A 26,298-nucleotide genomic window follows, 5' to 3' on the forward strand; every position below is an offset into this window, starting at 1 on the left:
TATCTTCAGTTGTCATTCAAAAGATGTTCAGAACTGCACCAAATTTTATGTGTATGATTGACCTGGCATTCTCTGGGGGTCTGGGGGTATGCCAAGTTTCGTAGAATTTCATCCATGGGGGGGGCTAAAAAAATTAGGTTATGTGTACATTTAGTGACTGTACACTCATTGGCCTGTAAATGGCGGTGCACACATATAAACATGCACACACACAGGCACCCACATACTATCGGTATTAGAACGGCCGATACATAATTACAAATTCAGTAGGATCAAAAGAAAGCCAAAATATTCATCATCATTATCATGGCTGCATTTTCAGTATTGGCGATAAGTAGTCGTTTGTCCACTAGATGGCGCATCGTTGCAGTGAGACGTAATTTTGTTGGAAGTTAAAAGTGGGTTGGAAAAACAATGGACACTTCCTACAAGGACTGTAATTTACCGCAGCGAACATCTAATAAGGACAGGACGATGTTCACATGAAGTGTAAGTGAGGATGAAGTGAGGATGTTTATCGGACATGCTTGGTTTTTACTGCAGGTACGTTAATCTTGTAATATCAATAAGGACCTAGGTAATGTTACCGTTAGCGTTGGTTGAGTGATGGAGGCCCATTTGATTGATTGCATTTGTAGAAAACTATAAATGCGGTTATACCAAGCAAATTGATAGCAGCACTGTTTGTATCTTTCGACTGTCATTTATTGCACGTGCTACAAAATCATTCTGTGCAATGGAAGATTTACCAACGTTACACCGGTCTGATACAGTTTTGCCTATACATGCGTGAGACTGAGACGCCTGTTTATTTTGTTTTAAGTGCGTGCAGGGTGTGAGAGGGGAATCGATGTGCTTTGATTCCAGCTTGGTAGTTGTAGTCTGTGAAATTAAAAAGCACGTGTGTGTGAAGTATCCAAACAATGACACCTTCATTTCATTATGGCTGCTTTAGCAACACACCTTAAGCTACTGTGTAGTGGGTCCCATTTAGAAGTGGCTACTTAATTCGCGCTTTCCTTGACTCATGGAGCTGCGTGAATCTTATTACAAATTTTCGCCACGATATGGCAGTTTAAGTCCGCTTGATACTGTAAGTCGTAAGCCATTGGTTTCCAAAGGAGATTTTATTTGTGTCGCCAGCATAGCCTATTGACAATTTATGTTGTAAATAGGCCTACCTTATAATCCTACCTGTAGCTTAGGGAAGCTAACAGCTTTCTATTAGGATCTAGTTTGTTAGTTACAGTTTTGTTATAACTCCCTAATGCATTTTTGCATTTACAATAGCCAGAGCGTGTATATCTCAATCTGAAAATTAAACAATATCGGGTGCCTATGGACTAGGCTGGGTGAACCCAGCCTGATCTGCCCGCTATTTATTTTTTGATTTCTTAAAAGATTGAGCTTGGTCTGATGAAAGCCAGACTAGCCATGGACCTTAGTTACACAATGCAAGGGAACATGAATCAGCCTATATTTGCACGAACAATAACGGACAAAAGCTCTTCAACTTTGGCCCGTTAAAATGTGTATGAACAGTCTAGCGACGCATTTCATCAAGGCCCATTTGGACATGTCAGTTATTTGCACCACTGGTTAGATGTAAAACAGCATTTCGTTTCAGACTACTGTTACTTAATTTGTGCATTAACAATAACGTTTCAGACTACTGTTACTTAATTTGTGCATTGACAATAAAGTATTACATGAACTAAAGATGACTAAAATCTTATGTAGAAGAAGAAACATTCACAAAAAATCCATCCATCCAAAAATGACCTTTGTTTTTGATAGCTGTTGAAAACGGCATGGAACTGACAGAGATGTTTTTGTTTATAAATACATACAAAACTAGATGTACCGCATAGCGGTACAAAATATGACCGCCGCTCAGTCTTGTACAGCCGTTCCGCGAAAATAAATCACACTTCAATTTGTCTCCATATTTTACTCCATCCCCCACTCTTGAAACTTTTGTGTATGCTTGTTTGGCATGCCTGAGTGTGTGTGTGTGCGGCTGCACAGAAAGTAGCCTACTGGTGCTGAAAAGGTGAATAGATTGTAGAATAGCCAAAGAAGATGTAGCATTGTTATAAAACCTTTAAAATCTCTAAACAATCACAAGTAGGGCAGTTCATCACAGTTCATCCATTGCAACTGGATTGATGAAAGGTCACTTACACCTGTAGGCTACATTGTATTTGGGAAAAGCAAAAGGTATCAGCATAATGTTATTTATTTATTTATTTATTTATTTATTTATGTATTTTTAAACAAAAACATCTCTGTCAGTTCCATGCCGTTTTCAGCAGCTATCAAAAACAAAGGTCATTTTTGGATGGATGGATTTTTTGTGAATGTTTCTTCTTCTACATAAGATTTTAGTCATCTTTAGTTCATGTAATACTTTATTGTCAATGCACAAATTAAGTAACAGTAGGCCTAGTCTGAAACGTTATTGTTAATGCACAAATTAAGTAACAGTAGCCTAGTCTGAAACGAAATGCTGTTTTACATCTAACCAGTGGTGCAAATAACTGACATGTCCAAATGGGCCTTGATGAAATGCGTCGCTAGACTGTTCATACACACTTTAACGGGCCAAAGTTGAAGAGCTTTTGTCCGTTATTGTTAGTGAAAATATAGGCTGATTCATGTTCACTTGCATTGTTTAACTGAGGTCCATGGCTAGTCTGGCTTTCATCAGACCAAGCTCAATCTTTTAAGAAATCAAAAAATAAATAGCGGGCAGATCAGCCTGGGTTCACCCAGCCTAGTCCATAGGCACCCGATATTGTTTAATTTTCCGATTGAGATATACACGCTCTGGTTATTCTAAATGCAAAAATGCACCAGGGAGTTATGACAAAACGGTAAATAACAAACTAGATCCTAATAGAAAGCTAGCTTCCCTAAGCTACAGGTAGGATTATAAGGTAGGCCTATTTACAACATAAATTGCCAATAGGCTATGCTGGCGACACAAATAAAATCTCCTTTGGAAACCAATGGCTTACGCCTTACAGTATCAAGCGGACTTAAACTGTCATATCGTGGCGAAAAATTGTAATAACATTCAAGCAGCTCCATGAGTCAAGGAAAGCGCGAATGAAGTAGCCACTTCTAAATGGGACCCACTACACAGTAGCTTAAGGTGTGTTGCTAAAGCAGCCATAATGAAATGAAGGTGTCATTGTTTGGATACTTCACACACACGTGCTTTTTAATTTCACAAGACTACAACTACCAAGCTGTAATCAAAGCACATCGATTCCCCTCTCACACCATGCACGCACTTAAAACAAAATAAACAGGCGTCTCAGTCTCACGCATGTATAGGCAAAACTGTATCAGACCGGTGTAACGTTGGTAAATCTTCCATTGCACAGAATGATTTTGTAGCACGTGCAATTAATGACAGTCGAAAGATACAAACAGTGCTGCTATACATTTGCTTGGTATAACCGCATTTATAGTTTTCTACAAATGCAATAAATCAAATGCCTCCATCACTCAACCAACGCTAACGGTAACATTACCTAGGTCCTTATTGATATTACAAGATTAACGTACCTGCAGTAAAAACCAAGCATGTCCGATAAACATCCTGAGATTTATTTCGGCTTCAAGAAGAAATGGGAATTACACTTCATGTGAACATCGTCCTATCCTTATTAGATGTTCGCTGCGGTAAATTACAGTCCTTGTATGAAGCGTCCATTGTTTTTTTCCAACCCACTTTTAACGTCCAACAAAATTACGTCTCACTGCAACGATGCGCCATCTAGTGGACAAACGACTACTTCTCGCCAATACTGAAAATGCAGCCATGATGATGATGATGAATATTTATTTTGGCTTTCTTTTAATCCTACTGAACCCCGGGGACGAAATGAAAATTTTCCGTAAAAGTCTAGTGGGGCTACATACCCACCAAATTTCATGTACCCCGGTGGTTCGGTGTCCCGGGTATCAATGACCAAAAATTCAGGGAGTAGATGACGGGAAAAATTCTTGAATTGTGTGCATGTGTGCGTGTACAAATTTATGTTTATGTGTGTGGGTGTGGGTGTGTGTGTGTATGTGCGTGCTTGTGTGTTTGCCTGCGTATGTGTGTTTGTGCATGTGCATGCATGCGTACAAATGTCTACTGTGTGAGTATGTGTCATACGTATGATTACTGTAAATGTATGTGTGTGCGTGTGTATCTGTTTATGCACATGTGTGCACATGGAATGGGTTAACATGACCCCTGGAGGCAAACATACGGAAAAAATTGGTCATCCTAGGCCCTACAGTTCTCAAGATATTCACAGAGAACTGTGTCTGCCCTACCCTCCTTTCGGGGGGTCCAGTCCAGCGGGGGGGCTACAGATCAAAACGAAGAATGACGGTTCCATGCTATCCATGTGGGGGTACATGCCCACCAAGTTTTGTGTACCCCGGTCTTTCAGTGTCCCAGGAATCCTTGTTGGTGTATGTCACTAAATGTACACATAAATTATTTTATTGTAAGGCCCCCCATGAACGAAAGTACACAAAACTTGGCATGCATTCGGAGGGTGTCATAATGATCCTACACTTTTAATTTCGTGCAGTTTTGACCTTGTCAGCCAGAGATATTGTGATGAAAACACCTAATTTTTTGCTTTTTAATTTTTAACTAGGTGGCGCTATACATGAAATAAGTGGTAATGGGATGGGTTGACATGTCCCCTTAAGACCAACATACATAAAAAAGGTGGACCTCCTAGGCCCTACGGTTATCGAGATATTCACAGAAAACTGTCTCCGGCCACCTACAGGCCAGTTGGTGTATAGTAACATAAATTAATTTATTGTGTGGCCCCCCATGAACGGAATTCCACAAAACTTGGCGTGCATACAGAGGGTGTCATAATGATCCTACAATTCCAATTTCGTGCAGTTTTGACTATGTTAGGTCACAGATACCTTCAATTACAACACCTCATTTTTACTTTTTTGTGTTTAACTAGGTGGCGCTATACATGAAATGAGTGGTTATGGAATGGGTTGACATGGCCCCTTGAGATCAACATACAAAAAAAAAATGGTCCTCCTAAACCCTACAGTTTTCGAGATATTCACAGAAAACTGTGTTTGCCCTACCCTCCTTTCGGGGGGTCCAGTCCAGCGGGGGGGCTACAGATCAAAACGAAAAACGATGGTTCCATGCTATCCATGTGGGGTTACATGCCCACCAAGTTTCGTGTACCCCGGTCTTTCAGTGTCCCGGGAATCATTGACGGAAATTTGGGCATGCGAAAAAGAAAAAAAAAAAAAAGAAAAAAAAAAAAAAAGAAAAAAAAAAAAAAAATCTGACTAAACCTATATGACCGCCGCTTCGCTGCGCGGCGGTCATAATAAATAAATAAATAAATAACATTATGCTGATACCTTTTGCTTTTCCCAAATACAATGTAGCCTACAGGTGTAAGTGACCTTTCATCAATCCAGTTGCAATGGATGAACTGTGATGACCTGCCCTACTTGTGATTGTTTAGAGAGAATTAATAACAATGGTACATCTTCTTTGGCTATTCTACAATCTATTCACCTTTTCAGCACCAGTAGGCTACTTTCTGTGCAGCCGCACACACACACTCAGGCATGCCAAACAAGCATACACAAAAGTTTCAAGCGTGGGGGATGGAGTAAAAGATGGAGACAAATTGAAGTGTGATTTATTTTCGCGAAATGGATGTACAGGACTGAGCGGCGGTCATATTTTGTACCGCTATGCGGTACATCTAGTTATTTAATGTACTGTATTGTTCTACTCTCTCTTCTTTATACACAGTTGTAAGAGTTTTTTGATAACTCTTAATTATTTCATTAACACTTTACTTGACGGGTGAGTTCATAACACATTCATAGCAGCTGTCATAAACTGCACATAAAGCATTCATGACTGTTTCATGAGACAATTGATACCAAACCTTTCATGAATGTGGAAGACAGAACAACGACAACTTGTCAAAATAAAAGTCCAACATCGTATTTGTGTAACCTGGATACCATTAGTTAAATCTCTCCAGCCTTTGTAAATACTTCATGAATATCTTATGAAGTTTAAATTAAATGTCACTTTACTATACAAGTTGTGAAGTATTCGTAATCACTGAGTTTAACACTGGAAGGTAAACTAGCCTACATTCAGCTGACCCGTATTTGTGTAACCTGGAACGGTTAGACATTCCCAGTAGCAAAAGATGAGAAATCATCTGCAAAGGTTACATCATAAAACAAATACATTTTTATGAAACAAAAAATATTTGCTTGATCATGTTCTGTCTTTTTGGCACTGGAGTAGCCCATTGACTCAGATGTGACGTGATCAGATAAGAGGTTTGGAACAAAAATGGCAATGCTGCTTTGAGACTTTGGACTTTTATTTTGACAAGTTCTCGTCGTTCTGTCTTCCACATTCATGAAAGGTTTGGTATGAATGTTGAGTCATGTCTCATGAAACAGTCATGAATGCTTTATGTGCAGTTTATGACAGCTGCTATGAATGTGTTATGAACTCACCCGTCAAGTAAAGTGTTACCATTATTTCCGACTGACTGAATAAACCCTCTTTGTAAAGCATGTTGTGCTCTACTGGAAAGGGCTATATACATAAAATGTATTATTATGACCGCCGCGCAGCGAAGGTTTAGTCCGATTTTTTTTTTCTTTTTTTTTTCACATGTCCAAATTTCCGTCAAGGATTCCCGGGACACTGTAAGACCGGGGTACACGAAACTTGGTGGGCATGTAACCCCACATGGATAGCATGGAACCATCGTTTTTCGTTTTGATCTGTAGCCCCCCCGCTGGACTGGACCCCCCGAAAGGAGGGTAGGGCAAACACAGTTTTCTGTGAATATCTCGAGAACCGTAGGGTTTAGGAGGACCATTTTTTTTTGTATGTTGATCTCAAGGGGCCATGTCAACCCATTCCATAACCACTCATTTCATGTATAGCGCCACCTAGTTAAACACAAAAAAGTAAAACTGAGGTGTTGTAATCGCAGGTATCTGTGACCTAACATACTCAAAACTGCACGAAATTGGAAGTGTAGGATCATTATGACACCCTCTGAATGCACGCCAAGTTTCTTGGAATTCCGTTCATGGGGGGCCACACAATAAATTAATTTATGTTACTATACACCAACTGGCCTGTAGGTGGCCGGAGACAGTTTTCTGTGAATATCTCGAGAACCGTAGGGCCTAGGAGGACCACCTTTTTTTTGTAAGTTGGTCTTAAGGGGCCATGTCAATCCATCCCATTACCACTTATTTCATGCATAGCTCCACCTAGTTAAAAATGAAAAAGCAAAAAATTAGGAAAAAAGGAAAAAAGTTTCCATCACAATATCTCTGGCTGACATGGTCAAAACTACTCGAAATTGAAAGTGTAGGATCATTATGACACCCTCCGAATGCATGCCAAGTTTCGTGAACTTTCGTTCATGGGGGGCCTTGCAATAAAATAATTTATGTGTACATTTAGTGACCGTACACCAACAGAGTTTTCTGTGAATATCTTGAGAACCGTAGGGCCTAGGATGACCAATTTTTTGTGTATGTTTGCCTCCAGGGGTCATTTTAACCCATTCCATATGCACACATGTGCATAAACAGATACACACGCACACATATACATTCACAGTAATCATACGTATGACACATACACACACAGTAGATATATGTGCGCATGCATGCACATGCACACACACAGGCACACCCACAAGCACATGCACGCACGCACACACACACACACACACACACATAAACACGTACATGCACACAATTCCAACACATGCATGCACATGCACAAACACAGGCACATATTCAGGAACACACACAAGCACGCACACACCCACACACATAAACATAAACATGTACACGCACACATGCACACAATTCAAGAATTTCTCAGAATTATGAACAGGCAAGATGGGGGTGGGGTTGTATAAAATTTATTTTACATGTGAAATCTATGAACTAATCATGTTTTGGTACTTGTTGTCTAGCAGACAACAGTGAGAATTGAGTGTGCATAATGCAATTTAGTGAGACAGTTAGAATCATATATTCCTTTCAGCTTGACTTATTTTTGTGGAAAAAATGTGCTGGACTGGGCGGCGGTCATATTTTGTACCACTCTGCGGTACATCTAGTTAATGGAATTTACGGTGGACCTTTCCAATATGATCAATCGGTTTCCTTCTAAGAACCCTGATTGGTTTGCCAAAACGTCAGGACGAACCCCAAATCCTTATTGGACGTGTTTCTTCACAGCTAATGACTAGAAAAAGCATTGTTTTGTCACGTAAGGACTCTGTTTATATTGTACACAAAATTACATTTTAAGTCTGTTAAGAGGCAAAAAAGGCACATTGATGATGGCCCCAGACCTAGCATTGTAGCTCAATGGGAGTACTGGCCATTAGCTGCAGCTACTCCAGTTCAGTAGCACTGATTTCGGTTGTTATTTTTCCAATCGACAGTAGGCCTACTCGGCGACGTCTAGCGTGAAAGATTAGAAAAAGTTCCAGGCCTCAATTGTGTTTAAAGGCTACTTAGGTGACCTAGGGCCCAAATGTTGGCAGTTCCAGAGATGTATGTTACCAGCTGAAAAAAACAACATTCAAGCCTCTAACTCTTTGCCAATACATCCCACAGTCACTCCGACTGTTTCAGAGAATTCTACAGGGTCTCAGCTTTCAAAAGAGGTGTAGCCTTGTTGATTTGGGGAGGGGGCTTTTACTTTGACAGAGTGATTGACGGGACGAATAAAGTCTCGTGTCCGTGGCAAAGTATCGTTTGATCTCGTTTGTCATTCATTACTGTAACATAAGGCAACACCTGTGCTTTTGCCGAGTCGTCACTGGTAGAATACTTGTCCTCAGTTCAGCAACGAAGCAAAGCATCTCGTTTAGGACGACTACTGTGGGGGTTTAGAGCTTTCACACAGGTATGCTATTTATGTTTGAGCAGACATAGAAATGTATTGTAGCTGTGGTAGTCAAGTGTCTTTAACCTAACGAATGCTTTTAGACTGGGCGCATAGTAACGTTGATGGACAAGGGATATGCCAAATGAACGCTGGAGGTTCCGTACCCTTGCCGTGTCCATTATTAGGTATGACCTCCCGTTTTGTTCTAAGTGCACTAACTAACATCAGTTCAGTCGTAACAACTGCTACTTTTTAACAACTGTTACATTGTGAGCTGCATCCACACGGAGGTTGGACTGTTTTACGCAGGGGTTCGGGAGTTTATGTCAACAGTGTTGCCATGACGGGAGCAGGTACAAACATTTGAAGTTTACACCTACTGCATTCATAGCGCATGGTTGTAGTTTACTAACTATGGTTGTATCTGTTTTAGGAACGACTGTGTTGGTAGTGATAATAGCCACTGTTTTGTCTTGGTTTATTAGTGCCACACTGATTTTGTCCATACTGGTGTTTGAAGGCCTATGTTTGGCCCGTTGCAAGGGATTGCGCTGTAGCCTATGTTGAAACTAAACCTTGAAATCATAGATAAGTACCATACTACCATAAGTATACGGGAGACTGTTACTCCGGGGCATAGTGTCCATGCTTCCGGCTGTATTAGTTCATAGAGTTACTGACGGCTGCTTAGTGCATTCACACGGTATTTCCATACGGGAGACTGTTACTCCGGGGCATAGTGTCTAGGCTTCCGGCCAGTGGCGCAAGAAGTGGGTATGCGCTATATGCGGCGCATGGGGGCGCAGCACCGTGGGGGCGCCAAAGCGATGGTAAAAATAATAATAATATATTTGGTATATTCTATATGTAGCTACTGTTGTACGTTTCTAAATCATTTCTGCATTTCCTCAATGTTAAATAACATTTTAGAGGACTAACAGGCTGGAGTAGGCGCCCTATCTCATAAGATTCCATCATGGAATGTTGACATAGAAAAAGGAGTGGGGGCGCCGTGAGCGCTAAGTGAGCAGGTACGAGTAGTGAGTTTTCGTCTATGAAAGATGGATACAGCAAAAAAACCTGTCGGGGGCTAAACATAGAGGGAAAATGAGATGGCATGTCAAGGGATGTGACAGTAGTTAAATAAGTGGATGGTGAAAAGCAACAGGTAGGATTTAAAGTATGACGTCTGTGCTTGGAGGCTTGCAAATATTCATGTTAACAGACTAGCGTTTGCTAAGCATATGCCGATTGAAACATTAACCTATTCCATTAAGATAGCTAGGTGGCTACCATGCTCATACTGAACTTTTAATGGCAAACTGCAAACAGAAATGTCACGCTAGCAACAACTCATTACATGTTTCCATTTCCTAACAATCCTAATATTAATAGCTTAATATTGTGCTGATAATGTGGCAAACAAAGGCTAGAGTTGGATCAGCCTTATCCTTTGTGAGCAACAGCTGGCTAAAGGACGTTATGAGAACCGTTTAGACTCTCTTAAAGTCTTAAAGTGACAATGCACCATTTGACAATACTTCAAGTTGGCAGAATTTATTAAAAAATAATAATTTACACTAATAAATTCTGTAAATTATTGACCTTTCGTTTTACTTTAGTTGTTTGTGTGTTTTTTTTTTTTTTTTTTTTTTTTTTTGGGGGGGGGTTGCCAATTTGTTGTTGCATACCCCTCAAAAAATGGGTAGCTGCGCCCCTGCTTCCGGCTGTATTAGTTCATAGTCACTGACGGCTGCTTCGTGCATTCACACGGTATTTCCATACGGGAGACTGTTACTCCAGGGGCATAGGGTCTATATGCTCGGCGGTATTAGTTCGTAGATTTACTAACGGGTTTACCCATTGACTTAGCGCAACCATACTGGAAAATAGTACTCCTGAGCCATAGGGTTCTATGACTCGTTGTATAGGTTGAATTAGATTTGCTATAACTCTGTACTTAGTACACTTACACTGTGAACATTTAGCAGACTCTTACAGTATCTGTGATACCCTCAGACCTAAGCTTTAAGTACTACATTAATCCCCAGAAGGTAATAATCTTAAGCAGGGCTCCTCACTCCTAAGTGTTTGCTGTGGTCACCTTGTTTGCTCAGCTTGTAGTGCACCTTACCAGGCCATTTTGCTGTGCTGTAAATCATACATTTCCCTTTCTTTTGTGTCCTGTGTGCCACTATTTATTGTGAGGAGACCCCGTCCTGGTTGATCTTTGTGGAGGCTCTTTGTAAACTTGAAGCCTATGTTGAGTGCCCTACCAAACTGTCATCATTGTTTTTTTAAAGACTTATATGTATACAGAACTTTTAGGATATTGAATTAATACATTTTGAATGTTTTTATTAGTCTTGTTTTAGAGACTGCTGGTGACACTTGACAATTTGGAAAATAAATATATTTTTGTATCAGTCTTAACTCGTTTCCTGCGTGCTTTGGTAATTCTTAGCTGTAGGTCACAGAGGTAAAGCATTTAATGGGGCAAAGTATGTGGGAACAGTGCCTTTCTAAGTAGATGTGCAATGTTGGGCAAAACAAATTAAAATGGGGCTGCAGGTTAAGTACCCTATATAATATTCTTAATATTGCAGAAAGTGACAGATGGCGAATACATTACCATTTTGATGCATCAACTTATAGGTAACCTTGGCTGAATTACTTGGAAATCGGAGCATTGTGTAAATTGAAATGTCATAGTTAAAAACTCTCATGTGAGCGCCATGCTTCAACCAGGAGATGCAGTGCCATGGGCGGGGTCAATAGTGTGCTTAAGTCCCGCCCTTCCGCTTTAGGACCATGGGACCTAACTTCGGAAAACATATTAACTATAGTCCATGGAAATAAAATAATTATTTTCTGGCCTCATTTGAATTATGCCTTGAATTTCACATATGACATTTGTCAATTTCAAAAAGAATTCAGCACGTCAAGGAAGTACTGATGGGTTTGTAATTATGAACATGAACAATGCTGTAATTCAATAGTTACGAGACAAACTACAACTTTCTTTGCATAATTTTAAATTTTATTTTAAAATTATAATTTTATTTTAAATTGACTAACATCATATGTGTAATTCAACGCACAAGTCGATAATAACCAGGAAATATGTTATGTCCCATGGTGGTCAACCAGAAGGGCGGGACTTAGGCACTCTATTAGCTCCCCACATCAGAGAGGAGACAGAGGGGGTAGAGATCATGGTAGAGATGCATGCAAGCTGTTTCAAGGCCGTGAAGAGATTGCTCCAGAATTTGCATTCACTTGTCTGACATTAAAGGAGTGGTTCAGGATTTTGGACACAGGACCTTATTTCCAAGTTAGCAAGTGTGATATTTATCAGTGGAGACTGTTTTCAACACGTTTCATCCAGTCCCTCTAGTTGCAGAGTTCGCAGGTGCTACTGTAGGCGAGCGCAAGTCCTCAGTATGTGTAAGCCTGCCACTAAAAACAGTCTTACCCACTCCAAAGTACACAACCAGCAGTGCACACACACACACACACATTTATATCATATTGCTTAAGTAACCGTTACTTTCAGATGACATCAAAAAGGCCCCAACTGTAGCCATTTTTTTTTAAAGTATATGTTTTGGCCTTTTATGCCTTTAATTGACAGGATAGTAGAGAATGACAGGAAGTGGGTGGGAGAGAGAGTCGGGGTGGGATCCGGAAAGGACCACGGGGTGGGAATCGAACCCGGGTCGCCGGCGTACGGTGCAGGTGCCCCAGGCAGTTGCACCACGGCTGGGGCCTGTAGCAAGTTTTAAATCTAGACTTAAGACCAAACTGTTCTCAGATGTTTTCTGCTAACTGCACTGAGTTACAAATTCTGAATCTGCCTTGATAATTATTCTACTTTGTATTTTATTACTTTTATTACTTTTTTACTACTTTTGCTTACTAATTATTCTTTATTTTTAGATGATTTTACCTTGTGTGTTTTATGTTTTCTTTTTATTATGATCTTTACCTTTTGAACTATTCTTTGACTATATTGCCCTTCTATGCTTTTAATTTGTTAGTATTGTTTGGTTTTGTTTAGTTTATGTAAAGCACATTGAATGATATCTGTGTATGAAATGCGCTATATAAATAAACTTCACTTGACTTGTTAAGAACACACCAGAGACTTTATTGACAAATCCATATTTGCACATTTTCAGTGGTGCACATCAGACAACACTAATGTAATGTCATAACATTCTATTATTAATTAGTGCTTACATGAGACTAATAATGTGTCCTTCTTTACTTTCTTAGTGGCTATACAGATATTACGATGTGTGTGCATGTGTGTGTGTGTCAAGAACCAAGAACCCACGTTTACATCAAGAACTCACCTTTACATTATATGATAAATGAGATGTTTGAGAATGTATGTTCTGAGAGTTGGGAAGGCCAAACTACCCAGTATATGACATTCACACCACTTACATTTGAGACATTTCATTGCTTATACTCTACACAAGTCAGTTTCAAAAGGTGCTACTCCTTATTTTCATGCTGTAGATACATCAGTCAAACCAAAAGCATTGCTTTGACAACTGATGTGACTGCAGTCACCCAACTGAGACATTTTAATTGTGCTCTCAGAAGATTCTTTGTGGCTTTAATCCTCTAACTGATGTAAATGTGTAATGAGTATAATGTGTGTGTGTGTGTGTGTGTGCGCACGCGCGCGCACGCACATGCATGTAGTTTAATGGTCTTAGCCAGCAGAGCGCACTGTTTAAGTATTCACAGTGTAAGTCTCTTCACATAGTGCTTTGCTGACATCTAGTGATTTTCACCATTGTCCATGTCCACTATTTTGAAATGGCATTCACTGAATTTCCTGTTCTGAGCCAAAGGACAGAGAAGCCACAGTTTCATACTGTTGAAGGTTTTGCATAGTATCAGTTTACTTATAACACTGATAAATTATTTAAAAAGTAAATTCTTGATTGAATAAAAAAGTAGAGATGTACTAAGATGTAGTGATGGGTAATATAGCAAGACAAAGCCATTTTTTTTTCTTTTGTAGGATTATGTTAGAGTCAAACAATTATTACTGGGCAGATTAAGATTATTTTCATATATTTCTGTTTGAATGGCATAGAACACATGTGAGCTGTCATGAATTTGGGTATTTCTTTACTAGTTGTTTGTGCAACGGACCTATCTCTGCTTTGATACTAGCATTCATCAGCCCATGTGCTATCAGGGAGCTGAACCCCCGACCTTGGCAAAGCTTGCGGAGCATTAACAATAAACAATGGAATCTGCTTAGTGAAAAAGACTTCTGACATGTTTGAAGTTGCCAACTTGGCTTAGTTATTGACATAGAACATTATTGTTTCCCAAACAGACCATAATATGTGTGTTGAACTTGTCTTTGTGTTCTTTGTCCCTAGTGTTTGGCCCATGTGGAAGCGTTCATTGACTTCAGTGAGGATGAGCTCATCGAGGATGGGGTCTTAAATCAAGGTAAGTGTCTCCATGGCTGGAAAAACAACAGGGCAGCTGACTGGAGGAGTCTCTCTTTCCCAGGGGATCAGGAGCCTCGCCATTTCCTGTTTGCATGGGACATGAGCAAGCCAGTGTGACTATGAAGCTTGAGTGTGTTTGTGTGTGCGTGTATGGGACGGTGTGGGGTGGTGGTATATGGGAGGTTAGAGGGGAGATGGTGGAGGAGGGAGATAGAGATCAAACTACTGAAAGGACAGTTTCCTCGAGGAAGCACGGAGAGAAAAGGGCCATGGGGGAGACGTCAGGCATTCGTCTTGGCTTCAAAGCCGAGGGCCCGCTAGCCTGTGTGTGTGTGTGTGTGTGTGTGTGTGTGTGTGTGTGTGTGTGTGTGTGTGTGTGCGCGCGCGCGCGTGTGAGTGAGTGTGAGAGAGAGAATGAATGTGTGTGTGAGAGAGAGAGAGAGAGAGAGAACGTGTGTGTGTGTGAGCGAGAGTGTGTATGTGTGTGTGTGTGTCTGTCTCTGTCTCTGTGTGTGTGTGTGAGAGAGAGAGTGTGTGTGTGTCTGTATGTGTCTGTGTGTGTGTGCAGGAATCCGCTGTCAGCAGCTGCGTCTTCACAGAGCTCTGCCACCATGGTTTACAGCCGGCGGTGTCGTCAGTTGACTTGTTTCCTCCTCCCTTACCCCTCTTTTTCCTATCACTTTTTGTTTTTGTTGTTTTTTTGGTTCTACGTTGTTCCTTTTGTTGGACTCCCAGTACCTTCAGGATTGGTGAACGTGATGCCTGTGTTCCTGGGGAAGTTTGTCACTTTCCTGCCTTTGTATGGAGGGCCAAGCAGAGGACACGTACTCCCCCCACTGAGAATTATTTACCAACATTTTTTGTTGTTATTTACCAACACAACCCAAGCCATACCGATAAAGGTGATTTGGGTGTGGCGTTGAGAGTGACACCATTTCCATGAGAACTGTTTTTCTTGGGGGAGTACCAGGAATTTTACATGATGTGCAGGAGGTTCCCAAAGTGGGGAAGCCAAGTGGCTGATTGAAGCTCTGGGAGATGCTGAACACTAGCTCCTAGCCAACACAGGGAAGGGTCACCAGTGCCTAATTTGTGTATTGTTCACTATGAGCAGTTTTAGAATCTGTAGCTGCGTTTCCATTACAGCTTTGTACAAATGATATTTGTCTAAATTCGACAAAAGCACAACTGTGAATGTTTGGTGTCTCCATTAAATCAGGGGTTTCCAACTGATTGTGAACCAGGGACCATCATTCTGACTAAGGAGGCAACCCCAGGACCACCACTGTATAAAAATACTGATTCCCCACATTAAAACTACATTACTGAATCCATGATCAGGGACCACCAGCAAATATTAAATATGAGTTTTATCTTCCTACGATAGTCATTTTAGATAAATGTGACAGCGGATCTCCCAAAAAGTTTGGACAGGATATCTTCAATTGCATCCAACAAAACCATGGAAGCTGAATTAAGGGGATTCATAATGTAAAGCAAGGAAAAATATCAAAAGATAAACACACACATACATACAGTGACAACGTGTGACACTTCTGGAAGGACATATAGTCCACATTTAACATCATAAATGCTTGAATTTTGTTACTGCTTGGAGTACATTTGCACCGATGTCTTCACCTCAAACTAATTCTAAATATAATCCTGTCTCATTAGACCACACAAATGTGTTTAGTGTCATGTGACTCTCAAGTGCAAAAAATATGTTTCCATTTCATTTTTGCTAAATACAGTAGTGCTATTTCAATACGTATGAAAATCCACCTCATGCAAGCATAACAACTTTTTTTATGTTTTTATTTTTTTTACATACAATATTCACGTTTCCATTCCATTTATTTGTAAAACATGCACTGTGTATGTTCACCAGTCCCTGATTTTGACTCCTTTCCTCTTCTCTCCTCCTTTCGTCCATCTCTCATGTGTCCAGTGGATGAGTCCTTGTCTCAGCTGTTGCAGGAGATTGAGGAGCACCTGAGTGACGAGCGCAAAGGAGAACGCCTACGCAGTGGCGTGCAGGTGGTGATCGCCGGGGCAACCAACGCAGGCAAGAGCAGCCTGCTCAACCTGCTGTGTAAGGACCAACACGATTCTCTCTCTAACTCTCCCTCTCTTACCGGCTATGCAGATGGTACTCATCTCAGTACGCCACTCTCCTGCAGACAGTAGGCTTAATGACTCATGACATAGTTTGCAGTGACAATGAATGCCATTTCCGAGCATTTTTCTCCAAAGAATTCTTTTGGAAAATTTCTGTTTCTAGATATTTATAGAGAAGGTAAGGCACAATGTCCCCAGACGTTCTGTTATCATCATGACTAAGTGCCATTGTCTGAGCTGCATACTCAGTGCCATCTTGAAGTCTTCAATAATTTGTTTCCTTTAAACTAAGCATTTACATGAAGTATGTGATATGCCGATTGAAACGCATTCCACTCAGATAGCTAGGTGGCTACCAGGCTCAAAATGTACCTTTAATTGCAAACAGAAAATTTCTAGCTAGCATCATGTCATTACATGCTTCTATTTCCAAAGGAATGAAGGCTGTTTATACCATCTTAATGTCATGCTTATCATTGTTAATATTGTTATAGTATTTGAATGGAGCTGGCAAAAGATCATTATGATAACCGTGTAGACACATTGTTCTTAAAGTTCACCATTTATAAATGAGTTAAACAGCATCAAATTAGTAGTATTTCTTAAGAAATGTATATTTTAAAACAAAACACTGTGGGCACTGTGCATCAGTACTTGATCAAATGAGCTTCCTCTGATCTACTCCAGCACTTAATGTAAAGTAAAGTAATGCAAAATGATGCCAAATTAGAGCATCTGCCTTCAAATGTTCAAGAAAGCTTTATTGTCATTCCTACATTGTCATGTAGGAGCGAAATTTAGTACTCAGGTCTCGGTTGATTAAACAAAGCAAAGCCCCTTCAATAGTAAATAGTAAAAATAGTAAAACAATTAGAAATAGGTAAAACAAATATAAGAAATTAAAAAATATGGGTAAAGCAAATGCATCATCCTATCTAAAAATCTATTGTAGAAATTGTACTTCTATTGATAATATAAAAGCAAACCCTCTGTTATTGATTGATGGATTGAATGTAGAAGTAATTCTACTGGGGTCAACTAAAATGTCATTAGCTAAAACACATTCTCAGACTTTTTTCTAAGTAAGTAGTGTACAAAGAAACAACATCCTATTGTGCTGTCATTGTGTGCATGGAAATGGACTTCAGTGGCGTAGTCAGGAGTTAGTAGCTTTCCACTGGAGAACCTGGCCAGATCTACCATGCCAGGGGAAACCCACTCACAGTGTGGGGGATGAGGGATGTTCTGTTCCCCTCCTGCAATCCATTCTCTTATTTATGCCTCAGTGCTGGTGTCCTATCACTGTTTAAAGACTCACATTCTGTGGTAATGTGGTGGCACGCATATCAACTATTCAGAGCGGTTCCTTGGTTCAAGTGCTTCCTATCTTAATAATGGGGGTATTTATCAGTGCTAAGATAAAATCCAGTAATGTTTCCTTCTAACATCCATCTTATGACCGTCTGAAGACGTATGTAGATAGTCAGTGTGAATAGAGACCCTTGACAGTGGACAGTGGATTGCTTTTGTCTTCATGCATTCTTAAATAGTTGGAGGCAAGATTAGCCACGGTGCTGCTAAGGATTTAGTCTCTGGTCAGTGCTTTTACAGTTTATTCTCATGTCAACTATGTGACAATGGTGTAAGGCTTTGATTACCAGTGTTACTGTAAAAGGGTGGCGTGACACTTGATGATTACAGAAGGAGAACATTGACTGAATTGTCTCTGAAAAGCTAAGATTATTTGAATTCTTAACTTCAAAATACAATGTTTAAACGACATAACTCTCAAACACCTCCACCAGTTGTGAAGAAGACTTGAATTCATTACGATTGTGTGAACCCATATGTCCCTGTTCAGGCCAGCGCCCTGCAGCCATCGTGTCTCCAGTGGCCGGGACCACCAGAGACGTAGTGGAGACGTGTGTGGACATTGGCGGGTTTCCTGTCCTGCTCAGTGACACTGCGGGCTTAAGAGACACTCTGGATAGTGTGGAGAGAGGGGGGGTGCGGCGGGCCCGTGAGAGGCAAGCACAACTACATTTGCTTGTCATACCACTTACACAACCAATGTAAACATATCGTGTTATAACTCAGTGATATAACAGTGTCATATTAACAGTACCAGTATTTGTCATAACAACATGTTTTAATTCATATGACTGCTTAGTAGCATGTGACATAATCTGTTATGACATACTTAATGTTAGGCATTGTAATTATTCACAATATTAGTAAAATGAGGCTGTGATATCCTTGAGTGACTGCATGACATCTGCCATGCTATTTTTTATGACATCAGGAATTGGCGGAGGGTCCAAGTTCAGTGATATGTACTACAGACTTTTGTTTAAACTAATTTACAACACAGAGACATGTAGCACAGTGCGAGGTTCTTATCAGTACTCCCAAGGAAGTGTTGGTCTGGCATCTCTAGTGTTGTGACCTCATTCCATTCCGATCACCTATGGAATTTCAAGAGCCACAAACAAGGCTATTAGAATCTGGAACATTTTAAGTAAACAGTCTGAAGGGTTTCGTTTTTGTTGTGTCAATTACAGTACATAAGAGAGAGTGAGAACAGTACTGCGTGTTCTACATGTACTGTATGTAAGGAAGTTATCCATAACACTCAATATTGTCTTCCTCTTGCCACCATTATGCATGCTAAGTATAGTAAGATGATGAGCACTTGTAAATCATTAAAGGGTGTCCTTAGCAACAGACTCTTATCTGAAATATCCATGTTAATTCTGGACTATAGGTTTGATCTATAGGACTATACAGTAGGATCCTCTATGAAAGACAATAAATCTATTCTTATCCTAATGCCAAGACTAAATATTGCACCAGTTCCACCTCAAGATATTAGCAAAATATATCATAAAGATGGAAACATGTTTGGCTTCCATTGATTTTTTTTTTAAATTTATAATGTTATATCTATATAATTTTCCATATGCTTCAGCAAGAGTTTTAAAGGAGTACACTGGGTTGTTGTGTAGTACTTCTGGAACCACTGCACTTCTACCTCATGCCCTCCCCAGGATGTGTGTACCCTAAACAACCTATTGTCATTCTCCCACGTATGCCTCCACCCTCATGAGGAAACTCCTAGCAAAGGAGTTGAACAGAGTTCACAGACCTTTTGGTGGGTTTAATTCTAGAGACGCGTCTTCCAATTAAACTTTATATATATATATATATATTACATTTTATATATATTAGGGCTGTCAAAATAACTGATTAATTTTGATTAATTAATTTGAGAAAAAATAACTGATTAAAAAAAAAAAATAACGCAGATTAATCGATTCTGTATGACCTTTGACCCCGAGCCGTTCTAGTTAGTAACCATTACTGTAAAATGAAGGAGAGAGAAGAAAATGTGCTGCCTAGATCATTGATTGGAACATTTACTTTTAAAAAACGGCCTGATGGTGTTGACAAAAATAAAGTGTTGATTAAAATAAAGTCCTCTGCAATGTCTGCAGCAAGGAATTTGCATATCACCGGAGTTTGTCAACTCTAAAGTGGCACCTCAATGGAAAGAAATAGTGTTGACATTGAGGGGAGTGTTCATTTATTTTCATTGTGTCCCCTAGGTTATATCTGTGGACTGAAATGCCTTGTATGTGAAAGAAACTTCTTCCCGAAGCACTTTTGAATTTATTTCCTCAGCATATTAGGTCATATCATACAGTGGGCATCGCTTTCAAATGACCACTTCATTCGCGCATTACGCGGCGTGAAGCTGCGTGAAGCTTTAGTACCACTTTCAGCCACTGTGCGTCGCTCTGCCACTGTACATCGCTCTGCCTGCCGTCCCTTACATAATTGTTGCCGAGAGTAATCCCAGCCTACGAATTCAATAACAAAATAAATCAGGCATAATTAAACATTTAGGCTACTTGGGTATGGCTTAAGACTTGACTACACGAAAATCGAAATTTGCTGTCTACATTATTGTCAGTGTTGGGGTTAACGCAACTACGCAAATCAAAACAGTGGTGTGATAATTGAGCCAGTAGAGAAATAACTGTTCAGAATTAATCTGTAGCCTTGGGTAGGCTTCTGCAGAAAACAATGTTGTTGCCGATTTAATACTATCTGGCTACGTTTTTAACAGGCTACGCAATAGAGGCTTAGAGAACTATGACCCACGTTTTGGTTTCGTAAATTAATTTGGCCTACTTCTTGACTGCAATGTAGTCAATGGACTGCTTGACATGTCATTTTTATTTTTCTGTACAATAAACAATTACATCTGCTTTATGCCGCAGAATTACATTCATATTTGGCTGACTGCAGACGCGCCACTTCCCTCCCCATATTCCAAGATTAAGATAGTATGAAGTGCTTTTTGTAAAAAAATAGTTAAAACGAATAGCTATTTGCAATTTGACAAAACACTGGTCCTCATTTTGCGAATGCGAGGACGATATGAGCCTGTTGCATTTAGTTAGATGTCCGAGTCACGCATAATGTTTGAAAACCACTGGCTCGTAATCACAATAATTTAACACACGACAGTTGGATAACCTACTTCATCATGTCCCCATGCCTACATTTTTGTGAGTAACATAGAGATCGTTAAAAACAATAAAGTATGGCTCTCCGTTTGGGACATCGAAAACTTATATTTTTAATAGACTACCGTCGAAGATGCTGACTTGCAAAAGCCTCGGGATAACACGTTATCTCCACTATCATCAGTCATGCCCCTTGATCAAAGTGGGGAATGAAATAAAAGTTTGAGAACCACTGGCTTAACAAGTTACCTACAGTCCAGAACACAGAATCTGTTGTAATATTCTGATGATCGGCGATGATATCGGCAAATGTTTGTTTTCCAAAGTAAGAATTTCACTTCACCATGCACCTTCGACAATACCTGGCCTATCTGGTATCATTACAAACATTATTCTGTGTCCTAAAACTGGCATATTTTATGGCATTGTGTCATGTAAGTTCGTTGCAAAATCTAGAGAAATGTGTGAGGTGGTCAGCGGGGGACAATTGAGACACACATTGGATTGTGTTATTACTTGAACACTCCACACTATCCACAGCTGTGGTAGGCCTATCAGAGGCAGGAGGATTACTGTCAGCGCAGGCTTTATATAAAATTCTTCAACAGAAGGCCTCGAATGTTGTCTTGTTTGTGGAGCGCTTTGCTTCGCTTCTGTAATTTCGGCTTCATTGAAAATGAGGGCTTCCCTCAATGACCCTCCGAGAATAAATAAAGGTTGAATGAATGCAGGCTTGCCCAAAATAAAGGCATGTGGTTTGCGCAGCCTACAGTAAATAACAGACCCGCCAGAATGTGCATTATGATGCTTTTTTACGAGCAAGATGTTTTGGTACCCTACGCACACTGCATGCTCTTAAATAACAATGATCATCAGTAATATTCGACCATTAATTTGGGTAAATGGGCAAGCGTGACCACCTTGATTGGCTGATGATTGTAACGCGGGCATGATTCCAAACACCTCCCTTAAGATGATGAGTGACAGGTCTCAGAATGCGTGCGCTACACAAGGACGGAAGATGATGAATAACTGGGGTCGTAGGCTATTCACAAAGGCTTTTATCTTACTACTAGGAGTAGGCTACTCCTAAATCGCACTTAAAGATTTTAGATTGGAGTTTTCTCTTAAAAGTTATTCACAAAGCCTTTCAGACAACTCCTAAACTAGGAGTGAGTCTTCGTGGCTATGGGTGACGTCATTACTCATGCACGAGCTTGACTGAAGTGACCACCTTGATTGGCTGACGATTGTAACGCGGGAATTCCAAACACCTCTCTTCCGATGATGACTGACAGGTGACAGGTCAGAGAATGCGTGCGCTACACAAGTAGTGCGAAAGACGGAAGATGATTAATAACTGAATAAAAAGGCCTAGCCTAAATGAATAAAGAGTAAGGCAAAACAAATAGCTTAGTAGCCTAATGAAACATGGGCCTATGGATTGATGCAGTAGCCTACCTTTGCAACATTATTAAATGAATCTGTCACCATATCCCTAGGCTACGTTTGCAAAGAGGAGAACATTTTAATTTGATTCACAATGAAACGTTACATTTCATTTACATGTTAACAATGAGTAGTTTTGGTTGTTGTTGGTGGCGTTATTGCATCCCTTTTATGAATGCAAAATTGTTCCCTTGCGATTGGAAGCTCCTGTTGCGCATAGGCTATTTCAAAACATTGCAATGTAAAATGCCACAAAAAAGCTGTTTATGAATAGGTCTTAGTGAGTTAGGAGTCCTCTCGACTTAAGCTGTCCCAGACTTAGGTGCTACATTTAGGTCTAAAATGCTTCGTGAATTACTTTTTGTGAAAAAATTAGGAGTCCTGAAGTTAGGAGTGACACGCCCATTATTTTTAGGAGTTGCTCCTAAATTCGCCAGTTAGGAGCTACTTTTAGCCTTAAAATTCTTTGTGAATACGGCCCCTGAATAAAAAGGCCTAGCCTAAACGAATCAAGGCAAAACAAATAGCCTAGTAGCCCAATGAAACATACTGATTGATGTAGTATCTTTGTAACATTATTAAATTATTCTGTTACTATGCCTACGTTTGCAAAAGAGAACATTTTAATTTGATTCACACTAATGTTACATTTAATTTACATGTTGACAATGATTAGCCCAGTTTTGGTTGTTGTTGGCGGCGTTATTGCATGTTAGTTATGCCTACAATGCAAAATTGCTTCCTCGCGATTGGAAGCTCGTGTAGCTGCATAGGATTTCAAAACCGCAGGTTTGTGAATAGGTCTGTGAGTAAGGAGTCAATTTGACTTCTTTTAAGCTGTCAGAGGTGGGAAGGTGTGATTTTTGGGGGGAAGGGCCGGATTAACTGGGCACAATTGTCTGATGGCCCCCCTTCCCCCCAGCCAACGTGAATCGGGTGGTTAGTTAATAGGCCTATCGTGAAGATTTTTCCTGCCATCTAAGGCACGAGCGCATCTGTGAGGCCAAGCCTCACCAAGTAGCTCGTTTGTTTACAACTAACATTCCATTTAATTAAACTGCTTTATAGGCTATGCCGAAATAGTTTTCAACATTTTGAATATTAGTGTCGGGTGAATTGAAATGTTCTCAAAGTATCCTTATGGCTGAAAGCTGCTTGGGACCCCCCACGTCAAGCAATATAACCATACAAACGCGCTCCCTGCACTCATTGTTTCAAAAGGAGTAATTTTGGCTTTGTCAGAACTGAAGAGCTGTGGACGACACGGCACGGTATGCCCAATGAAAATAAATTAACGCAACGCAACACAACACAACACAGACCCCGCTTCTCTCGCGTCAGTCACTGACATGAACGAAACACAGAACCCGCTTCTCTCACGGCAGTCACTGACAGTAACCTAGAATAAATGCATGGGGAAAAACACTTCCCCATGACAAAGACATCGTAAAACACTGAAAGTTAATATTTTGTCACTAGCAACATTCATCTGTCCTTTGTCAAATGTATTATGTTCCAAGTACCCTATGCGTAATTCTGCTTCATAAAGTTGAACAAATACATTTGCTTATTTCACAGAAAAATATAAATAGCCAGTCTACAGTGCAGAGTTGGTAAGTTATGGTAGGCCAACCTGCAGTGAACATACAAACAGGGGAAATTATTTATCTTGCAGCTGAGTAGCCTCAGGTGCGCACGTAGACATAAGGCCGAACATGCAAGCGCCAATGAATCGTGCTCTCACGACAATCGCGCCGTTAAACTTAAATAGGTTAACATCACTCTAAATTCGCCTTCAAGCAAGGAAAACGATGATTTGAAGACATCTGTTTCGTTGGAAGGGCAAGGGGTAGCAACAGGGCAACACAGAGACAGGCCCGATGGCAGGGCTGTTATGAGAGTATTAAAATATGGGATATTCTACGGGAAAACATTACAACGGCAAGACAGCGGGGAAAGTTAAAATACGTGATAAACACGGAAAAAGTTGGCATGCATTGTTTCGGTCCCCGTGCACAGGGATTTTTTTGTCATACTATTAATCACATATGATTATTTGTGAAATTGTGCAAACAGGCGCAACACATTTGAAAAGGAAGGACTGATAGCATGCAAGCTCACGGGAAAGATTGATTTAAGAACGTTATCACAAAGTGTGTGGCTGTGGCGCGGGCGGAAGACAATTGGCAGGGGAGGGTCATGTCTTTTTTAACAATTCTGTCGGAGGGTCATTGAACAATTTCTAGCAGACAAGAGAGGGTCATGCAACTTCCAACTGAAGCACTCAAAATTCCTCCGGTGGCCCCTTCAATAAATAACGACCAGTCCCTAGATTGCTGCTGGGCTATATGTCTTGGTTCTGTTAACAACTCACTGTCAAACGCATAGCCTATCTCGCGGTTGCATCCATTACAAACAAACATGCACTGTGAACGTCTGGGATTGGGGAGAGCACTAAATGCTCTACTGAATAAGCACGAAGTCAAACCTTTAAATGAAAAACACTCTTTAATAATCCAAAAAAATAAACCGCTAATGAAGTAAACTTGACCATCAACAATCGTTTATCGCTTGTAACTCCGTGATACCAGGACGTAACAGGAAGGCATTTGGCTGAGCAACGGAGGTTAATATGCTCCATGTTTTGTCCAAACTGTCTATCATCGTTGCACTCGGAGAAAACCGGAATGTTTCATTCGTCCCCGTTTCAATCGTCCCGGTTGTACCTACTCAAAACGCAGATAGAACCTTATTATTCTAAGGTAGCGAAATAGCGTTCAGCATGATTCATGCCCAATTAATTCCCCCTGTTAAAGTGTTCGCCTTTGTAGTTTGGTTTCGTGATAGCCTATGATAAAAGGCTTATGGCCAAATATGTGAAAACGTTAAAATACAGTAGGCGATAAACCCGGAAAAAGTTGACAGTGATTTTTTCATAATCACTTTGGAGGGTCATAGAAAAATGTATTGCTGGCGAGGGAGGGTCACGTCTTTTTGGACTAATGCTCCCAAAACTCCTCCGGTAGCCCCTTAAATAAATAACGAACAGTCCCTAATGAAGTAAACTTGTGACCATCAAAAATCGTTTATCGCCTGTAACTCCGTGATAACAGGACGTAACAGGAAGGCATTTGGCTGAGCAACGGAGGTTAATACTCTATATTTTGTCCAAATGATGTCTGTCTATCATCGTTGCACTCGGAGAAAACCAGAATGTTTAATTTGTCCTGCGTCTCTACGGCTGCAAACGGGATTCACTCGCAGTTAACCAAATATTTCTTTATTAGGGCAGAGCAGGCATATTTCTGGCTATTACATTATTTCTAAACCAGTCTGCTAAAGTCTGTAGTGAAGTCTGTGTAGGGTTTTCCAGGCTCCATTTCTTTTTACGAGACACCCTGCTCACTTGAGCCATCTACCGGTTGTTTGGGTTGTTGCAGCGTCTCACTGGAAAAATACAAATTAAAGTCGCGTGATACCGCGTGATCCCACGCGCGGACCGCGAGTGAAGCTGGCCAAATCGAAGCACTGCCCACTGTAGATTATTATGGCCATTATTTGAACAGTGAAAATAATAATAAAAGAGTTTTTGAACTTTAATGTCACTAATGCTGATTATTCAATGATTCATTTGAATTTAAATATTTAAAATACTTTCTCAGCAAAAATTATATATGCGATTAATTTAGATTAATTAATCACAGAATATGTAATTAATTAGATAATTTTTTTTAAT

At 40.3% G+C, this 26,298-nt stretch overlaps 1 long non-coding RNA gene across 1 annotated transcript; it reads left to right on the forward strand.

Moving 5' to 3' along the window:
* Positions 1-14,384: 14,384 nt before the first annotated feature.
* LOC121678031 lies at positions 14,385-19,184 on the forward strand. The gene is made up of 3 exons (XR_006021137.1): positions 14,385-14,458; positions 16,412-16,555; positions 18,443-19,184. It is a non-coding gene; the product is annotated as an uncharacterized LOC121678031 (long non-coding RNA).
* The last annotated feature ends 7,114 nt before the right edge of the window (positions 19,185-26,298 follow it).

This window comes from Alosa sapidissima, chromosome 12 (genome assembly GCF_018492685.1).
Source record: "Alosa sapidissima isolate fAloSap1 chromosome 12, fAloSap1.pri, whole genome shotgun sequence".
Lineage (NCBI taxonomy): Eukaryota > Metazoa > Chordata > Actinopteri > Clupeiformes > Clupeidae > Alosa > Alosa sapidissima.